General features: G+C 35.1%; 1 protein-coding gene across 2 annotated transcripts in view; it reads left to right on the top strand.

Annotated features, from left to right (window-relative positions):
* Window positions 1-18,832, top strand: part of LOC148941866 (calpain-5-like) — a 106,010-nt gene that overhangs the window by 4,530 nt on the left and 82,648 nt on the right. The gene's annotated exons all lie outside the window — the stretch shown is intronic.

The raw sequence follows: 18,832 nt of genomic DNA, 5'->3' as shown, positions 1-18,832 counted from the left end.
TATAGGTGATTGCATAGCTTACTTACCTTAATTTGCACTTTGGAGCAAATTAAGATCCATATTCATTTGTGAATCACTCAATAGGTGATGATATGGATATTCAAGCATCAAATGCTTCCCACTGGTGCTGGGTCTTTCAACTAATCTGAAAAACCTACTTACCTTATATGCTGACAATTATAACTGTTTGGCAATGTTGAAATTGAAGAGGAGATCTTTCACTTACAATCAAGATTTAGATAGTCTGGAGACATGGTCCACTGCTTGGGCCTTGTAATTTCATGGTTCAAAATGCAAAGTTTTGCATCTTGGACATGATAACCCTCAGTACACTTATTTTATTAAAGGTGGACAACTGAAAGCAGTTAGTGAAATAAAGGACCTAGGAGTTATTATGGATAATGAATTGAAATTTCATACCCTCACTTGTGTACAGTTTGCTAAAGCTAGCCATGCCCTTTAGCTTATTAAGCACACATTTATCACAAGAAAACCAAATATGGTAAATAAACCATTTACAGCCCTTGTCTACCCCTCACCTTAAGTTTGGAATGGTAGTAGCAGTCCCACAATACAAATTTGATGTCAGAGAAGTTCAGAGAAGGGCAAAAAAACTTGTCTCTACCCTGCATGAAACTCCATATGAACAAAATCTATAGACTTTGATGTTGTTCAACCTGACATATAGACAAAAGAGGGGTGATGTAATAACAACTCTTAAACTACTGACTCTGAGGTAGTGAAACTAGTCTGTACCTCTCCTCTCCTGAGCTGTACTAGGGACCACAGTAAAATACTCCATTTTCCCTGGTCTTGAAAAAGAGAGCAGAAAAACTTGTAGTCTTAGAGCAGTACCATTGTGTAATTGGTTGACAGAAAAGACAGTCTATGCAGCTACTTCAGACTTATTTAAAGCTGGGATCAACAATGATTGGGCCAATGGTGACTGGAAGCTCAACTGGGACTCAAATATTAATTGAGGTTGTCACACAACCACCAGCAAGAAATCTACAGGAGATCATCTCCATCTTAACTTGTTGGCAATTTCAGACACAAGTATTACAGTCAATCAGGTAAAACTCATCTCTAAAATCTGAGCAAACAAGATGACAAAGAAGATAAAATGTATCACATGATACTAAACAACAGAAAAATGTATTATTAGGGCTATATGTGGGACCATCAGGGGGTGTTGTATTGACAGAAAAAAAGCTTTAAATTTAGAAAGGCCATAAAATAAGGAATCTAATACTACTAGGTCTCCATCTTTTCGTTTTATAATGTTTCCCTTATAAGAGCCATTGAACTACAATTTATCCTTTGCAAACTTTAGGCTGAAAAATAAAACTTTCAAAAATAGAGGTTTACCATAATGAAGCCAAAGAGAAAGGCTTTTAAGAATCAAACCACTGTTGAAGGAAGTTTCATAAGTTTTAAGTTTTTTTTTCAAATACATTATAAACTTGAAGAAAATGTGAGTGTGACTTAAAATCCTTCTCCAACCAATGAAATTGTGCTCCTGAACCCCAATGGCACTAATTTTTTTTTTTCAAATTCAAATAATTTATTTAGCATAAAAAAATACAAACAAATTTACAGCGGCCATCTACAAAACCCGAAGGTTTGTTTACGATGGCTGCAAATCCATTATTATAAAGCTCTACATCCACATAAAAACTATCTATTTACAAGGGAAAATCAGCACTTGAACTAAATCAACATAAAGAACATCTCCTACTCTAAAAGGATTACACTGTAGAAATCACAAGTGAGAAAACATATCATCCTTAAGACATCCAATCAAAAAAAAAAAAAAAAAAAAAGCAACAACAGAGGTAAAAAAAAAAGTGAGATACTTCTAACTAAATCAACTATGACAAAATCAATAAATATCAGCTAGGCCATAGAGCCGACTCTGGTGCGCTTTGGCTGGGTAATTTCGCGAAAATGCGACCATTATCTGTCCAAACAATTTTCATACCAAACATTAATCAAATTAAAAATTCTAATCATTCAGATTATAACACAAAAGGTAACGCTTCAATCTACTCTTGAGCTGGTTTACATTATCAGCTTGTCTAATAGCATCCGGGAGGGAATTCCACACCCCCGGTCCCGCAAAACGAGGCAGAAACGAAGCACGTTGAGTATTCTGGAGCTCCGATGCAAGGTCATTTGCATTTCTAGTCTCATAACAGTGATAAGATGAGTTAGCTTTAAAAATTTCCCAAAATACCTCCGGTGAACACTTATTAAAACATTGATAAATAAAAATAGCTAACTGGTAATCCCGTAACTGATAGATATTTAAAATTTTCAAACTTGTAAAGCAATTCAACATGCTATTTTCAAACTGAATATATTAACCTAAAATACGAACTATTTTATTCTGTAAAATTTGGACCTTTCTAAAACTTTAAATAAAACTACTGGTCCATAGCATGCAACCATACGATAAATAAGAGCTAACAATAGAATAATAAAGTAAAAGTAAAACATTTGACGGTAGTTGGTTTTTCAGCCTTCTTATCACACCCAACCCTCTTGAAATCTTAACTGCCACAAGATCACAATGTGATTTCCAACTTAAATTAAAATCAAGACTAAAGCCCAAATATTTAACACTATTTACATGCTTTAAAAATTCACCGTTAAAAACAATTTTATGATCTAAAACATATGAAACTCCATTTCTACAAAATATTACGAAATTTGTTTTTGAAATATTCACTACCAAATAACTAGAATTTGTAAAACTTATCAATTCAGCAAGGGCCTTATTTGTCTTCTCAATTAACTGGTTCAGACAAGTAGCTGTAATCGTAAACACCGTGTCATCAGCAAAAGACTATAAGTGCATCTGATATATAAAAACGCATGGTATCAACGTAAATTAGATAAAGAAGTGGGCCAAACACTGAACCCTGAGGCACACCAGAACAATAAAAGTTTTTGAAATAGAATTTTTAATAGACTCGAATAATCCGCTGGTTAAGATAAGATTCAAACGATTCCAGAATAACCCCTTGCATCCCTAAACGGCTTAGCCTATTTAATAAAATTTTATGAACCACCGTGTCAAAAGCCTTTCTAAAGTCTATAAATACTGAAAGTACCAGTAAACTTTTTTCGAGAGCACCATTGATGAAATCTGTTAGGTGCTGGACTGCATGTATTGCAGGGTGGTTTTTCCTGAATCCAAACTGGGTATCACTAAGAAAACCGTAAGTAACAATAAGCCTGTATCCGGGAAAATTATATAATGACAGAACATGCTCAGAAGTTAAAAAAGTTTCACAAAGGCCAATTATATCAAATTTATTATTTACAATATCAATTAACTGGAGAATTTCATAATACGTTGAAGTTACATGGCAATTCCAATGACACAGGCAAAACGATCTTGCATTCACCTCTAATCCTGAAGAAATCACATCCACATAACAACTAGGCTATCTCTTTGCGGGGAAAAATCAGCATTTATACTTTCTGGAATTAAATCATCATAAATAACATCTCCCACTCTAAAAGGAGTACTCTATATAAAATGCAAGTTATAAATATAACCCATTATCCTTAAAACATCAACTCAAAAAAAAAAAAAAAATGAGCAACAAAATAAAAGAAAAGCAACAAAACACAGGTAAAAAAAAAGGACACTTCTAACTAAATCAACCATGAAAAATTCAGTAAGTATCAGCTAGACTATAGAGCCGACGCGGTGCGCTTTGGCTGGATAATTTTGCGTAAGTGCGACCTTTGTCTGTCCACACAGTTTTCAAAACGAACCTGCCCTATGCACGGTTTAATGTTGTCTTTTCTATGGTTCGTAAGAAATTCATTGGCATTAACTCTAGAGCCAGACAATTTTGATTAGTTATACGCGCTTCGCATACAAGTTCGTTTGATACTAAATTCACTGAAACTGGGGCCACAGGATCTGGATTTCTGCGGGCTAAATTTCGAGAATCTTCCGTAGAGTTGAGTCTGAAACGCTGAATCGACATAAAATGTTCCCGCGAAAGAGTTAAAACTATCATATTTAGCTTAACAAGGTTTAGGAAATTACTTTCAATATTTGAACTAAGATCCCGTCTTATCCATTGGACTATTATACAGTCTTGTTTATTCTAATGTTCGAAATTATCATTCTTGGTCTCCTTTGTAAAACTATAATATTTTAGTGCTTAAATTTTACTCTTTAGTCCTTTTAAGTTAATTTTAAATGCGTTCAAACCTCGGATTAAAATCTAGCACTATAGCATCATAAATTTCTGCAGTGATAATTTGACTATTTATCTGTACAGCACCAGAAGACCCAGTTCCAATGTTTTGTGCTATTTTTTCTGCAACACGTTTTTCTATATCTGCCACTAGCTTAGTCTTAGTTATCGTAACTTCTTTCTGGGTCGCAGCAAACTGTTGAAAAAGTCCAGAAATAGACGAACTAGAAGAATTTTCAGACGTCCCTGTTCTTGCAAACTCTTTGTATATATTGGGTAAAGTTGCTACTTCTGTGAATGCTTGTCCCACCTTTTTAGTTTTGATCTCTTCGCTTCATTAATATTCTCTGCATAAAAAACTAAGCAATCTTCACTAACTGTCTGCTTATCATGAGTATTGTAGCAGAATACTAGATAACTCAGTCCATTTCTAGTGGAATTTCTTCCAAGTATTCTAACTGGCCAAAGGAGTTAGTTAATAAACTTTGATAAGGCAAGATCTCCGATAGTATACATCTCTTGTTTAGTTAATCTGTCTATCAAGAAGCACATCAGTAAATAAAAAAGAGATATACCGGTCTTAATTGTGAACTTTTATAACTGCTGAAGGTCATTGTATTAATTAAGTTCTTGCAAGTGAAATAATAAGTCCAAAAACAGGTGTTTACACTCTGAAGACTGGCAATGGAAATTTAATGTCCCGAGGGAATTTGAAATAGCCAGCAAAACGATAATCCGCTTATGAAAATAAATCCAAAATGAAAGTCCACAGGGAAATTTCACAGCCTGAGCAGGGTTATATCCGAAAAATTTTTGGTGTTAACACCACGAACCAAAAGGTTATTTTTCAGTGAAAGTACCAAAAAGATATTTTTCAAAATCTAGGGGAGGGGTGCAATTGTGGTATAGTTCGAAGTACAACAAAAAAGGACTATGACTGTATTAAGGGCTTTTTTGGTATTTTTTTTTAGTAAACGTACTTGGTTCTAGATTAGGCTAGGCCTCCTGTCTATCATATTTTCCCTTTTTGTGCTAAAAAATTGTAATGGATTCCAAGTATAAACTAGTTTTATACCAAGTATTGGTTTAAGTATCAGAGGGTGTGTGGCAACTCTCCCTTTAAAGATGAATAGTCTGTAGGATTATTAATAAAATTATGTTTTGTTATCTTAGAGCTAAAAAAAGCATTTTTTTTTACTAGTTGCAACCAATTCTCAACTACCTCCTATAAGGTTGATATGACCATGTTGCAATCTTAAGCCTATATTTTTCTTAATTCCCCAGAGCTTGGGCTGACCAGTCTTGGAGAAATTAATGCACATATCCTCCAATACATCTGCAATACTTGCACCCATCTTGAGCTTTCAAGAAGGCCAGTCACAGGCTCAGTCCCCATTTTGTTCACCTCAAGTGTATATCAGTGTCTACATAACTTTTGGCAGTTTTGCCAAAAACAATAAGAATTCCAAATAGGGATAGGTCCTTTTATTAGACAGTGAAACGAAAATATAAAACAAAGACTCTAAATATTTCGATGACACAGTCGGCCATCATCATCAGTAGAGTTACGAACTTGTCAAAATTAAAACAAACTGCTTTTATACTAAACAAAATAACAACTTCCGGGTCAAAGCAAGTTACCAGTCCATTGACTTAGAAAGTTCACTAACTGTTCTTGAATTTTTTAATACTGCGTTGAGTAAATGTGGTACAAGTTTCTTCGAAATTGCAGGTCAAAGTAGGTTACCGGTCCATTGACTTAGAAAGTTCACTAACTGTTCTTGAACCTTGTAATACTGCGTTGAATATTCTTCTAATTAAAAATGAAATAATGCTGAATTTACAGGTGCTAAATTTATCATTTTATTCGTCTAATAGCAAATGAAATGTTGCTGATTCTGAAGTTGGTCTGTCATCCCCATATATACGACGTTACTATTATTCCCCATGACCACACTGCCTTTTCTATGACGAAAACAATAAGAATTCCAAATAGGAATAGGTCCTTTTATTAGACAGTGAAACGAAAATATAAAACAAAGACTGTAAATATTTCGATGACACAGTTGGTCATCATCATCAGCAGAGTTACTAACTTATCAAAATTAAAACAAACTGCATTTATACTAAACAAAATAATCACTTCCGGGTCAAAGCAAGTTACCGGTCCATTGACTTAAAAAGTTCACTAACTGTTCTTGAATTTTTGCAGATTTGCAGATTTTTCCTGCCCCTAGAAAGCTATTTGGTCAGCAAAAAAAGATCCATCCTCTTATTTGCTTTGTTTGAAAAGTCAAAAATTTGTTTTCCAAGAAGTGTCGTTATAAGCAAGGAACTGTAAGAAAAGATTTGTGCTATTTGAGGTTTTTTTCGTGAAATCCAAATAAATCAAGCGGTTGACTTATTAGGTCAATATTATAAAAAAAACTTTTAGTTTATTCATTAAAAAGATCGAATAACAGGCCATTCAACCTTAGAAGGCTGGGAGAAGGAGGTAAATTTAAAAAAACAAAACAACAACAACAAAATATATAAGAAATATTAGAGAATTATAAACCCTTAAGAGTTCTTAATAACCTAGTCAAAAAGGATTTCTTGCATATTTTTGGTGTTAGTTAAATGTGTCTCCTCTCAAAAATTCAAGAACATTAGATTGGTAGAATTATTTCGTTTATTAATGTCATGATCAATAATGATATCATGAGGTTTTGCAAACAACAAAAATAAAACTTAAACTGAAATAAAGTTTTCTTGTCCATAAAATGATGTAAATGGAATTGAAGGTTCCCAAATTCTATCAGGGCATGGGCCTACCTTTTTTCTTAGTATATAAAAGGGAAAATTCCAGTAATAGCTGCTTAGTTTCTTCTGCTGCTTCATTAACATAACAACATTTCTGTTTGGCTTTGGAACTAGCATTATTAATATGGATAGACTCACACACTTGGCCAAACCTCAGGCGACAAGCACCCAATGCCTCATCCCCTCCCCCAAAGGAAAAGGATTAATCAACAATCTCAGGACTAGGGGCAAAAATTTTCTGTCCTTTTCATATATCTTACTAGCTGTCAGACCTTAGCCTCCATCAACTACATCTTTCAGCTTATTATCTAACTTATGAAATATTTCTAGCCAGTATCCATCCCCAGCTGGTTATCCTTTTATTAAATGCCTTCTTGTTTCCTTGGACATCTAAATTTTTTGGCAAAGTAGGAATCAGCTCTTCCAATGAAATGAAAATTCATAATTTTTTACTGGTCTCAATAACCATTCATATTTCCTTTTAAGTCAAAGAAGATGCTGATGTCTGTGGGATTAAACTTTGAAATCACTTCCTTCGTTTCACCCTCTGAAGTATCTATCTCATTATAACAGCTTTCCGGCAGGTCTGAGAGATGGGAATGGAAGGTTGTGGCCCATAACTAGTAATTGATGTTTTAGCCTTAGCTCCTACACAAACTCATTATCTGTTTTCCAAGAATGTTGCCAGACCCACAATAATGTAATGTGGTTGACATTAGAGGCTAGCCAGTTAAGGTTTTATAGCAATTTAACTCTCATTTTTTGTCTGCTTTTAATATTCTCAAGATTTTTTTAAGACATGCTTGGTTATCAGATATAATGCAAATGTTCCTGTCTATGCTTTTTAGTTTTTCCAGTCTTTTAGTTGCCTGTTCTATCCTGAACATTTGAAATTAGAAGTTGATTGCAACTTCCCATAAGTGATAACTTTAAATCTCTCCTGTTAGATCAGAGACATTATGGTACATCACTACACCTGCCTCCAATTTTTCATGGACCTGTTAACCCTCTATTTAACATATTACTCAGTTATTTTGATGTAGCAGTGCAATTCCCTCCTCCATTTCATTCCTTGTTTTTTTTAACAATCAAAATTGGCCTTAATGGTTTTATCATTAGAATAATTTTATTCCTGGGCATCTGTAATTCCCTACACTGAAGCAGTATTGGTTTGCATGTGTCCACGTAGTTTTTCGTTTTCCTACTCCATAACTACTATTTCTAACACCATTGGTCAGCAATTTTCAACCCAACAACAATTTCTGTTGCTTCTTCCTCTGGAATTTTTTTTAGTTTGAAGTTGTTCTCATAGTTTCATGGGTCAAGTGGCATTTTCACAGTATGCTGATGAGATCATTAGGTGGACAAGCCTTTGTACTCTTCTCAAAGGGGTTTCATGTGCCTTAATGTGGATCAAGGTGACCCAGATCCTTATATAGATATATGATCTTAGTTGGAGCTAAGCTCCAGCTTTTCGCCACATTTTCTGGCACTGGATTAGGGAAGCTGTGGCTTTCTGTGCTCTATCTGCGCAAAGGACTTTCCAGTTAAAGTCGTGATCCATTCTGACTCCCAAATTGTTCACCTGTTTGTTGGGTGATATTGGGCAACCATACATATTTAATTAAAAGGAACTTCCTGATTTCTTCTAGGCTATTTGTAAATATTACTGTTTCACTTTTCTCGGGAGTAAAAAGCAGATTATGTTTTTTGCTGGTATGAAAAATATATTCAGATTTTGCTCTCGTAATTCAAACAGAATTTTCAGATGTGTGCCTCATAGGAGGGACACTAGATCATTGATTTTTGACTGGGCGTACCCAGAATTCTATTTTCCATTGTTGCATTATTATATCCATTTTCACCTCTTCCATGGATGTTTCTATGGATTCAAAAGATGGGCTATCAAATGCCTGTTCTATGTTTAGAAATATGCCTAAAACATAGTTTTTGATTCCCATTGTTTGCTGTATGCACCATACCAGTTAGTGAACAGCTGTTTCTGTTGAGTGTCTGGTCCTAAAACCTGTTTGGTTTTTCTGGGTATCAGATTTTTTATCTCACGATTGCTTATGAACTACCAATGAATTAACTCTTCCATCACTTTCAGTTGAAACATGCCAGTGTGGCCAACCTATGTGATCCAGGATTTGAATAATAGGTTTTATACAGCTTGGGTATAAAAACCATTCTTTGATTTCATACTTATCTTAGGAATTAGCGGTAGGTACATTGTATGTTTTTGCCAAACAAATAAACTTAAAAAACCGGCAATAAAATAACGTAGCTGACACTAATATAGTGAAAAAAAACGGGAAAATGTTCCTTTTTTTCCGTTTTTTTTTTACAGAAAACCACAAACGACCTATTTTTACTTAAAAAACGGCCGTTTTAACAGATATTTTTGTTTTTTTTCAGTTTCTTTAGATTTAAGAGAGTAAAGTGAATATTTATTAATATAGATTAATAAAAAAGACTAAATATACAAAAAGACCAAATATATGAAATGACCACATAAATTAAAATTTATCACTTAAAAACATTCGGAGTTCAAGTGACTTTGCAGTCATTCGTGAGCACTGCTTTCGCATAAAGTACCCAGTAATACTAAATGCACTCTCACTGGGTACTGAAGCTGCAGGGAGTGATAGATGAATACATGTAATTTCACTTAACTCCGGGTAAGTGTAAAAATAATCAGACCAAAATTCTATTGGATCAGAATTATTTTGTCCTGATCTTCGTCTCTCGCTCAAAAACACTGGAAATCTCTCCTCATATGCCCTGATAATATTTGCTGCCACGCTGTCAATGCTTATACCGTTGGCACTTTGCCTCGTAGCGTTCATCCGTAACCGAGTCGTGTCTAGAAACTTAGAAAACCAGCTCCGTTCTTGATCAACAGTCTCTGGTGACCCTTTTCGGTTAGTCCCTGCCTTAGTAGGAGCGACGTCAATAGGGAAAGATTTGGAGTTCAATTGGATTGGATCGAGTTCTTCTGTACTTCTCTGCTCGGAGATGAATTGCTGGAGAAGCGAGGAGATGGACTGACGAACTGACTCTCTGTCTACACGTGTCATTTTTTCATAAATTACAGGGTCCAAAAACCCAGCTCTTGTGAAGAGCATCATATCAAACTTAGGACTGGCTGAAAATTATCTCCTGAGCTGAACAACTAGAAGTTCCTTCAGCCCATTGATTGACTCAGCCATAATACTAGTATCTGGAGTCTGACAAAACAACAGTAATCCCTTAATCATCAGCTCGACTTTACTTGCCGAAACATAATTGTATCCACTAGCTATCACTGTTGCCTGTTTGAACGGGCGAAGAACCTCAATGACAGCTTCCATGATGGACCACTCATTGCTGTGAAGTTCGAGCTCTGTAATCTTAGCGTCACGTAGGTTTTGGTTGAAGAAGTCGCGCAGTGGCTCTTTTCGGGCACAATGCATTTCTATCATGGTAAGTGTGCTGTTCCATCAAACATTCATGTCTTTTGTGATGGATGGACTAAGATTATATGTCTTGCAGATAGCTTCAAAAAAATCGTGGGATTTGGAAGATACTTTCGGGATTCTAACCAGCTTTCGTATTTTTACCAGTGCTGGTCCCAGCGTCAATACTTCACTAGAGACGCCTCTTTGTCTAGGTATTGAGCTCTAACTATCGCTGTCAAGGTCTGGATCATTTAATTCTGAGCTACTATCATCATCATTACTGCAGTCGGTATACCCAGTTTCTTCAATGTCATCATCTCCAACAATCACGTCAGGAAAATCATCTTGTTCAGCAGTATCAACGTTGTCATCAGATTCTGAACTGGATCCTGAATCATTTAGGTGGGGAACACTCACTAAATCTGCCTAGTTTCTGCATTCCACAGCTTAAGGGCATTAGTCACCACATTATGCAGGTTGTGTGCAAAGCATGAGCTTCGCATAATTTCACCGTCTCTGAGAGCCTTTACTATATTAGCTCCCGAATCAGTAATTATAAAGTAGACTTTCCGTAGAATTCTGAATTTCTGGAGGCTACTACGGATTGCACGAAGAATGTTGGCGCTAGTGTGATCAACTTTTAGTCTCTTAAACTCAAGGATTCTATGCACCAAAGTTAGCTTGTCATCAGTGCTTTTCATCACATAATGAGCTGTAATACCTAGAAAGCCAGACCCCGTTCTTGAAGACCAGCAGTCTTCGGTCAAATTCACTTTCCGGGCTTTCTGGAGTTCAGCTTTGAGCTGCTTGACCTTCCTTTTCTTTGCTGTAACTAGATGTCTTGCAACAGTACGAGCTGATGGGCCAGTAAGACCTCCTGTAAGTTTAGAGATAAGAGCCTTTACTCCTGGTTTTTCAAATATTGAAATAGGAAGCTTGTCAATGCAAACAGTTTTTCTACACAACTTGTTCAGCTTCAGCTGCTGCTGCTTTGTTGACTTAAAAAAATTTCTTATATCCCTTTTCTTTCCAGTGCCTTCAAATCGAGTTGGCTTAGTTTCACATGATGTGCTCGGCATGCTGAGCTGAGACAAGGCTGTAGAATGCGACTTCTTTGGAACAGTACTTGGTTAAGGTTGTTCAGCAATTTTGTGTTTAGCCATAAGGTGATTTTTAAACGATGTTGCAGACCCCTTTGTTGACTTCACATCTTTTTTGCTGTTATTGCAGGTAATTACAGCTGCTCCCTTATTTCTGGTCCCATGTTGCTCCCAGAACTTGACTTTCTTTGATGGAGGGCCCTCTCCAAGTTCCGAGTCAGAACTTGATGAAATATTTGATGCCAGATTTGATGCCATTTATGACAGCATGTGTATCGGTACCTGCAAAGCATACCATTACTAAGTGCATGGAGCAGTGCAGGTCTAGTTACTCCTGTGATTGCAAGCAAGAATATGAAAGAAGAACAATTCAAGGAAAAAAAGACACTTCTCTGTAGGACAGAGCATAATTTTATTCCATAAGCAAGTATCTTTTTTCTGTATTTGTGAGTACTCCTCAAACGGTTTATTAAGGGAAATAAAATTATAATATTAATAATAGCAGGAAATGGTAAACCGTAAGCCCCGGACTCTCTGATGTAGCTAGAAGATTTTATAATGCAGATAATAGATTGACTAATTAGACCATTGGAAATAAGCTGCTCCAAATGTTTACTAAAGTATATGAAATTTGCAGGGTAAAGAATATCGAGGCTATTCACATTTCCTTCCTGGGTGCTGCAAGTGAACATGCCTAAAATCAACATGTCATTTGGAAATTTTATACCCTCATGCTGGAGGGTAGATCATCAACATCTTCAGCCTACTCCTTTGTTTAACAGTCCCTTGATTATAAATTTCAATCCACTAATTCAATTATGTTGATGTGAGAAACCAGGGATAAAGGTGCAGATTAGTTCCTCCTGATAAAACAACTTATTTCTTTCTGTATATTATTCAGTCAATTGGGCTGTAAAGTTGCACATATACTGTCCAGTAGGAACAGGATAAAAACAAATCTCGTACTGTGGCTGGGTTCCAACCTTTTACTTTTCGTAAGCCTAGTAAGCCCTGCAGCACTAGCAGAGGCAAAATCAGCAAGATTCGTTGAGTAGCTCCTATATCTGACCATTGGATATCAAAGATTTTCTGTAGTTCCGCTTCTACTAGTGCTACAGGGCTTACTAGGGTAACGAAAATTAAATGGTTGGAACTCACCCTGTATATCCTGGTTCTGTTGGTAGGGCCTCTGTGCCCTACACCATAGGGGAACTAATCTGGGTGAAGGTGCAGTTTAGCAACCCCTGATAAAAACAACTTATTACTTACTGTATATTATTCAGTCAATTGGGCTGTAAATTTGCACAGATAGGGTTCAGTAGAAGCTAGATGTAAACAAATCACTTTTTAGTGTATATCCTGGTTCTATTTACAGGGCCTCTGCACCCTACGCTACTGGGGTAGCTAATCTGCACCTTACCCAACCAGGTAACCATCTACTTTCAAAGACTAACCAAAGGTTTAAATCCAAGTAGACTGCTTTAGATTAATTTTTACTATGGCGAATGTTTTCTTCAATAGCAAATCTTTTCTTCGGAAGACGTAAAGACAGCGCTTTTCGATAGATGACAAGTATCGCTAATCCAATAAAAGTCGCTAGGCTGCGCTATGGTGCTATTCTTAATCAAAACACGTAAAATGAATTAAAACGGGTTAAAAAAAAACACACACGGCAAAACGGCCAGAAAAAAAAAAAAATAGAAAAGGTAACGGTAATAAAAAAACGGCTACATTTTTTCTTTTTTTTCCGTTTTCCCAAAAAAAACAGAACAGAAAACGGTAGAAAAAAAACAGAAACAGAAACGGCGCCGACCCCTAATAGGAATATAGCCCACCATATTAGGGGTTTATATTATAAGCTGGTTTAAACGTAATAACTACAGAGTTGTTTAAATTTACCTCAAGCATGTATTTCAAGGTTTTCTTATGACCATTGTGAGAATACCATCTTTGTGAAACTCTCTAGGAGGGCCCAGGTGTCCTTTTTGGAGCCTTTAGACTTTGTCCAACTCAATACTGCCACAAAATTTTCTCTATTAGATTGTCTTTGATTTTTTAATTTCTTTTTTAAAGAAAATAATTCCTTTAATTCCTTATGTACTGGGTCATTTGTCGAAACTACAATCCTCTTTAGCCTTCATGTCAATCTTTTCTCCTTTGCCTTAATTCTAAAGTCCACCGACTGTATATTTGCTCCCTTTCTTCCACTGATGTCAGGGGGTGGCTTAAGCGAAAGCACCCCTCATGCCTTCTGTAAGTCTTTCTGCCTCCCTATCCTGGTCCTCCTCATTTTCACCAGGATGAGAAGGTACATTATTGAGCTCTTTAGCCTGCACTGAACTGTAAGTGAGACATCTTGCTTTTCCTATGTCTCCTTTTGGCTTTTTTGCTTTTGGGAAAGAGCAACATTAAACCTTATAAATTTATGGTTCAAAAGTAATGGGATATCACTCATGCGCCATTCTTGAACCAAACTATGTTGTTTTGGGAAATTATGGTTGTCTCTCTTTCCTTCTTGTTATGAAAGTGGGTATTAAGCCTGATTATACCAGACAAGAGTCTCTCTATTCAGGTAATTCAGAAGCTCATTTCTCCTCTCATTTTTATTTGAGCTTTTCCAAAGCATTTGATGGATGTTAGCATCACATGATGGAACTGTAGGATTATTTTATTTCTGCAAAATTCCTTTTTAACCTTCAGTTACTTTACCTTCTCAGGTGGTGCCCTATCATTGCATGGCAAATAGACAAGCTAAATGTTAAACTTAAATATCCAACATATTTTAATCATTATAGTTGAAATAAAAATAACTGAATATTTCCCCTGTGTCTAACCTTTTGGAGTTTTAAATGCATGCTTGTGCTTATCTTGCTAGATGTATGGAGTTTGTTGTCCTTAACCTTCTTCATGATTTGATTAGCAATAGTTACCATTTAGTTTCTCTGCCTCACCTAATATGCTGGACGTAGTTGCAATTTCCTTTGTCTCGAATGGTTCTTGTGTCTTCATAAAAAAGTGGCTTGAGAAGTTTTTGCCCCTACCAATTGGCAGCTAGAATTTATGCCTCTCGATTTCTTCAACCAGGTCCATGTCAATTTGGAGGCAACCACAATTCCAACTAGCACTTCTAATTGACCACAATGTTGTTCTACTTCAAAGAAATTTTTCTTAGGAGGTGCATTGACTTAAATCGGTGCCAGATATCCAAGTCCAGCACCATTTATGATCTCCTTTACCCATACGGCTGTATTTTGTCCTGACATTGAACCATCAATCTAATTGGGTTTGTGAAGCCTGTGTGAAATTTTTTTTTCCTTGACCGTCATATTAAGCTTTTTCTTACTCTTTAGTCTCTTTTTTTTATTTTGTGCAATAATTCCAAACCATCGGTGTCAGTACCAAGACTAGGAATAATCGTCTCAATCCTCAAGCCTAGTCTTTGGTCAATTGATGCCCCCTTAGCTGCGGTATTTTAGGACAGGGTTGCCTATCCATGTTTGTTTTCTTTTTGGAGAAGCCTTCTTTAGTTGTGTCCAGACACTACATGAAGATTTCCATGCTCTTTTTGAGATCACCATCCACAGGCTTCAGTCCAGCATGGGAAGACGGTTCTAAACCCTCAGAAGAGAGAGGAGGATCATCCACCACTTGTCAGTTGCAGTTAGCAGGCAGTAGTCCATCTTCTGAAGCCATACTTGCCACATAGCACCCCTTTTCCCACTAAAGATTGTTCCTTACAGGATATCTTCTTGCTGTGTGTTCAGTGTTTAGTATGTCCAGAAGCATTTTTTCTCTCAGCCATACCTTCTGTTTCCAATATTTGCTGTTTCTGTTTCATTTCAGAATTCTCCTCAAGGCATTTAGTCTGTGAGGCTTGTGAAAAACTGTCTTAAGTGAAAGACTAACTTTAGTCTGTGATTTAAGTCACTTGTAAAAGATAATTGAACAGTGCAGGTGCATCTATGTCCAAATCTTCTTCATGAGTTTTGTGCTCAACTCTGTTGCATTGATCAAGCTGCATCTACTTGTTGATTAAATAGTACATAAACAACTGACTTCAAACATAATCAAAGATAAACTTTAAAGTTAGTGTTTATTTAAGTCAGTTGTTAAAGTTCATTGAACAGTGTATCTATGTCCAAATTCCCTTCTTATGTTTTTGTGCTTAACTCCATTGCATAGTTCAAACTTCTTTGGTCTTTCAATAGAATCTATAGCAACAGTCCTCTTGTTCCTTCAATAGCACGTAAACAACTTACTTAAATCAAAGATTAACTTTAGTCTTTAATTTAAGTTACTTGTTAAAGATCATTGATCAGTGGATCTTTGTCCAAATCCTCTTAATTAATTTTTTGGTTAATTCCATTGCATATTTCAAACTTTTTTGGTCTTTCATTAGCATCTATAGCAAAAGTCTATTTGTTCCTTCTATAGCGCGTAAACAGCTGACCAAATCAAAGACTAACTTTAAGGTTAGTCTTTGATTTCACTTTACAAGCTCATTGAAGAGTACATTTATGTCCAAATCCTCTTCATATGTTTTTGTGCTCAATTCCATTGAATACTTCAATTTTCTTTGGTATTTCGTTTTTATCTATAGCGAAAATCTACTTATTCCTTCAATAGCACGTAATGACTGACTTAAATCAAAGACTAATTTTAGTCTTTGAAATATTCTATTCTATTGAAAATATTCTATTGAAGTGCTATTGAAGGAAAATAGGAAGATTTAGCTTGTAACAATTCACTTGTTCCTTTACGTGCTATTGAAGGAACAAGTAGGAAAATATTCTATTGAACGTGCTATTGAAGGAAAATAGGAAGATTTAGCTTGTAACAATTTACTTGTTCCTTCAATAGCACGTAATGACTGACTTAAATCAAAGACTATCTTTAAGGTTAGTCTTTGATTTAAGTCACTTTCTAAGCTCATTGAAGATTACATCTATGTCCAAATCCTTTTCATATGTTTTTGTGCTCAACTCCATTGAATACTTCAATTTTCTTTGGTCTTTCGTTTTTATCTATAGCAACAATCTACTTGTTCCTTCAATAGCACGTAATGACTGACTTAAATCAAAGACTAACTTTAGTCTTTGATTTAAGTCACTTTTGAAAGCTCATTAAACTTTGCGTCTATGTCCAATTCCTCTTCATATGTTTTTATGTTCAATTCCATTAAATAGTTCAAAACTTCTTTAGTCTTTCAATAATATCTGTAGCAAAAATCTACTTGTTCTCTCAGTAGCATGTAAATGACTGACTTAAATCAAAGATTAACTTTAGTCTTTGATTTAGGTCACTTTTAAAAGCTCATTAAACTGTAAATCTATGTGGCAATTCCTCTTTTTATATTTTTGTACATAGTTCAAACTTCTCTGGTCTTTCAATAGCATCTGTAGCAAAAATCTACTTGTTTGGTCAATAGCATGTAAATAACTGACTTAAATCGAAAACTAATTTTAAACTTAAGATTGGTCAAACATATATAAAATTACTTACCTAGAATTAAAAACCTACTTACCTAGGATTAAAATTTTTTCTCCTATTGTTTTATTGCTTTAAATAGTCGAAACTATTTGCCTCAGATGTCCTTTCCCTCCATTTGAAATGCTAAAAATAGTTAGAAGAAAAATATCGCTGAAACACTTAAGAATACTATAGCATAAATGTATCGTCGTCTTTTTTAAGAAACGAGGATAAGAAAAATCACTAAGCTCTTCTTCGTTTACTTCTTATTTGACTAATTCATTTTGCTTTGAAATGCCAATGAGTAACTACAAGGTTCTGCGTATTTCATATGAATATATATTCAGTATGACGTCATTTCAGTGTTGATCATGACGTCACGATTACAAAGCTTGTGATATGTAGTCGCAGCATCATGCTATGACGTTATGCTGATTTGTATATTGATTTTCATCTATTTTCATCAATGAAAATAACTTTTAGATCAACAGTAAACTTGATGTTAAATTTAATTAAGGTTAAAACTTAATTAAGCTTAAAATGTAAGATACACTAAAACTTAAGAGAAGCGGAAAAATAAATCTTACACTGTTTTCCAATTTTGTGTTGGGGGAAGGCGGTAGCTCACCTAATACACGACATGGTTTCTGTTTCTTTTGATTTTTAAGTTACTTTTTACTTGCATTTGGATTTTTTTTTCATATCATGTTTTGTTAGCGTTATCTATTTAATCGTTTCTTGTTGGTTTTTGTTGTTGTTCCTCTATTTCGTCTTTGTTTTTTAGTGTTTTTATGCATCAGTGTTAATTATGTAATTACTTAATTAAACAAGTGTTAATTAATTTGTGCTAAGTAGTTATTTATTTAACTGCTTCTTGTTGATACTTATTTCTTTAGTATATGTGTTTATTATCATTTTGAGTGTTGTTTTTATTTGTTTTTTGTTCAGTTTCGTACTCCATCTTTTGGGCGATCTGCTCACCTTTGGTTTTATAACAGATTAAATCTGGATATGCTCTGTCGTTTACCAATAAATTTTTCACGTAATCGAATGGGCTATGTGGGGACTTTGTACGACTCATCGTTGCTATTCCTAGTCGATACGTAAGCACTTTTCCTGAAAGCGAAATTATCCTACAAGTAAAATTATCCTATCCTGAATTCTGGTTTTTTACTATAATTAACAACCAAAGGTTAAAAATTGGGCTAATAAAATTTTATTTACTGAATTATGGAGCATTCAGAAAGAAGTGTTAAAAATATTTAATCGTGTTTTTCACCAGATGAATTGTGGAAAAAGGAAATTACTGTTAAAAAAAATGGTAAAAAATTGGTAAAAACACCCCTCAAGCAGAAAAATTTTGTACACAAGATTTCATTTTATCAATTATATAAACACAAAACGCACAAAAGTATAAAGTAAATAATTTTGTATTAGAAATACTTTGTGAAGATGATTATGAATTTTTCTTGAAGAAGCATTCAAAATCTCTAATCGCGTTTTTCTCCGGATGGGTTTTCCAGCAATAGGGCTATTTCTTTCTGATTTTGATATATTATAGCAATTAATGATGAATATAATGATTCTAAAATAAAAATGATATAGGGCACAATACGAGGGGATGGCCACTTTCTGAAATGACATACACCGGGTGGTCCAACATCGTCATTCTTTTACTTTCTAAAGTGACTAAAATAAAATGAAATTAAAATGTTGTTTGGTGAAAGAGATTTACAAAAAAATGTTTTTCTTTTCACCGAGTGACGCTTGGTACCCTGGTATTGTTTTCATAAGGTTA

The sequence above is a fragment of the Artemia sp. Qi Xiang Cuo genome, chromosome 17 (assembly GCF_049724085.1).
Source record: "Artemia sp. Qi Xiang Cuo chromosome 17, ASM4972408v1, whole genome shotgun sequence".
NCBI lineage: Eukaryota > Metazoa > Arthropoda > Branchiopoda > Anostraca > Artemiidae > Artemia > Artemia sp. Qi Xiang Cuo.
This window is presented reverse-complemented; position numbering and strand designations above follow the sequence as displayed.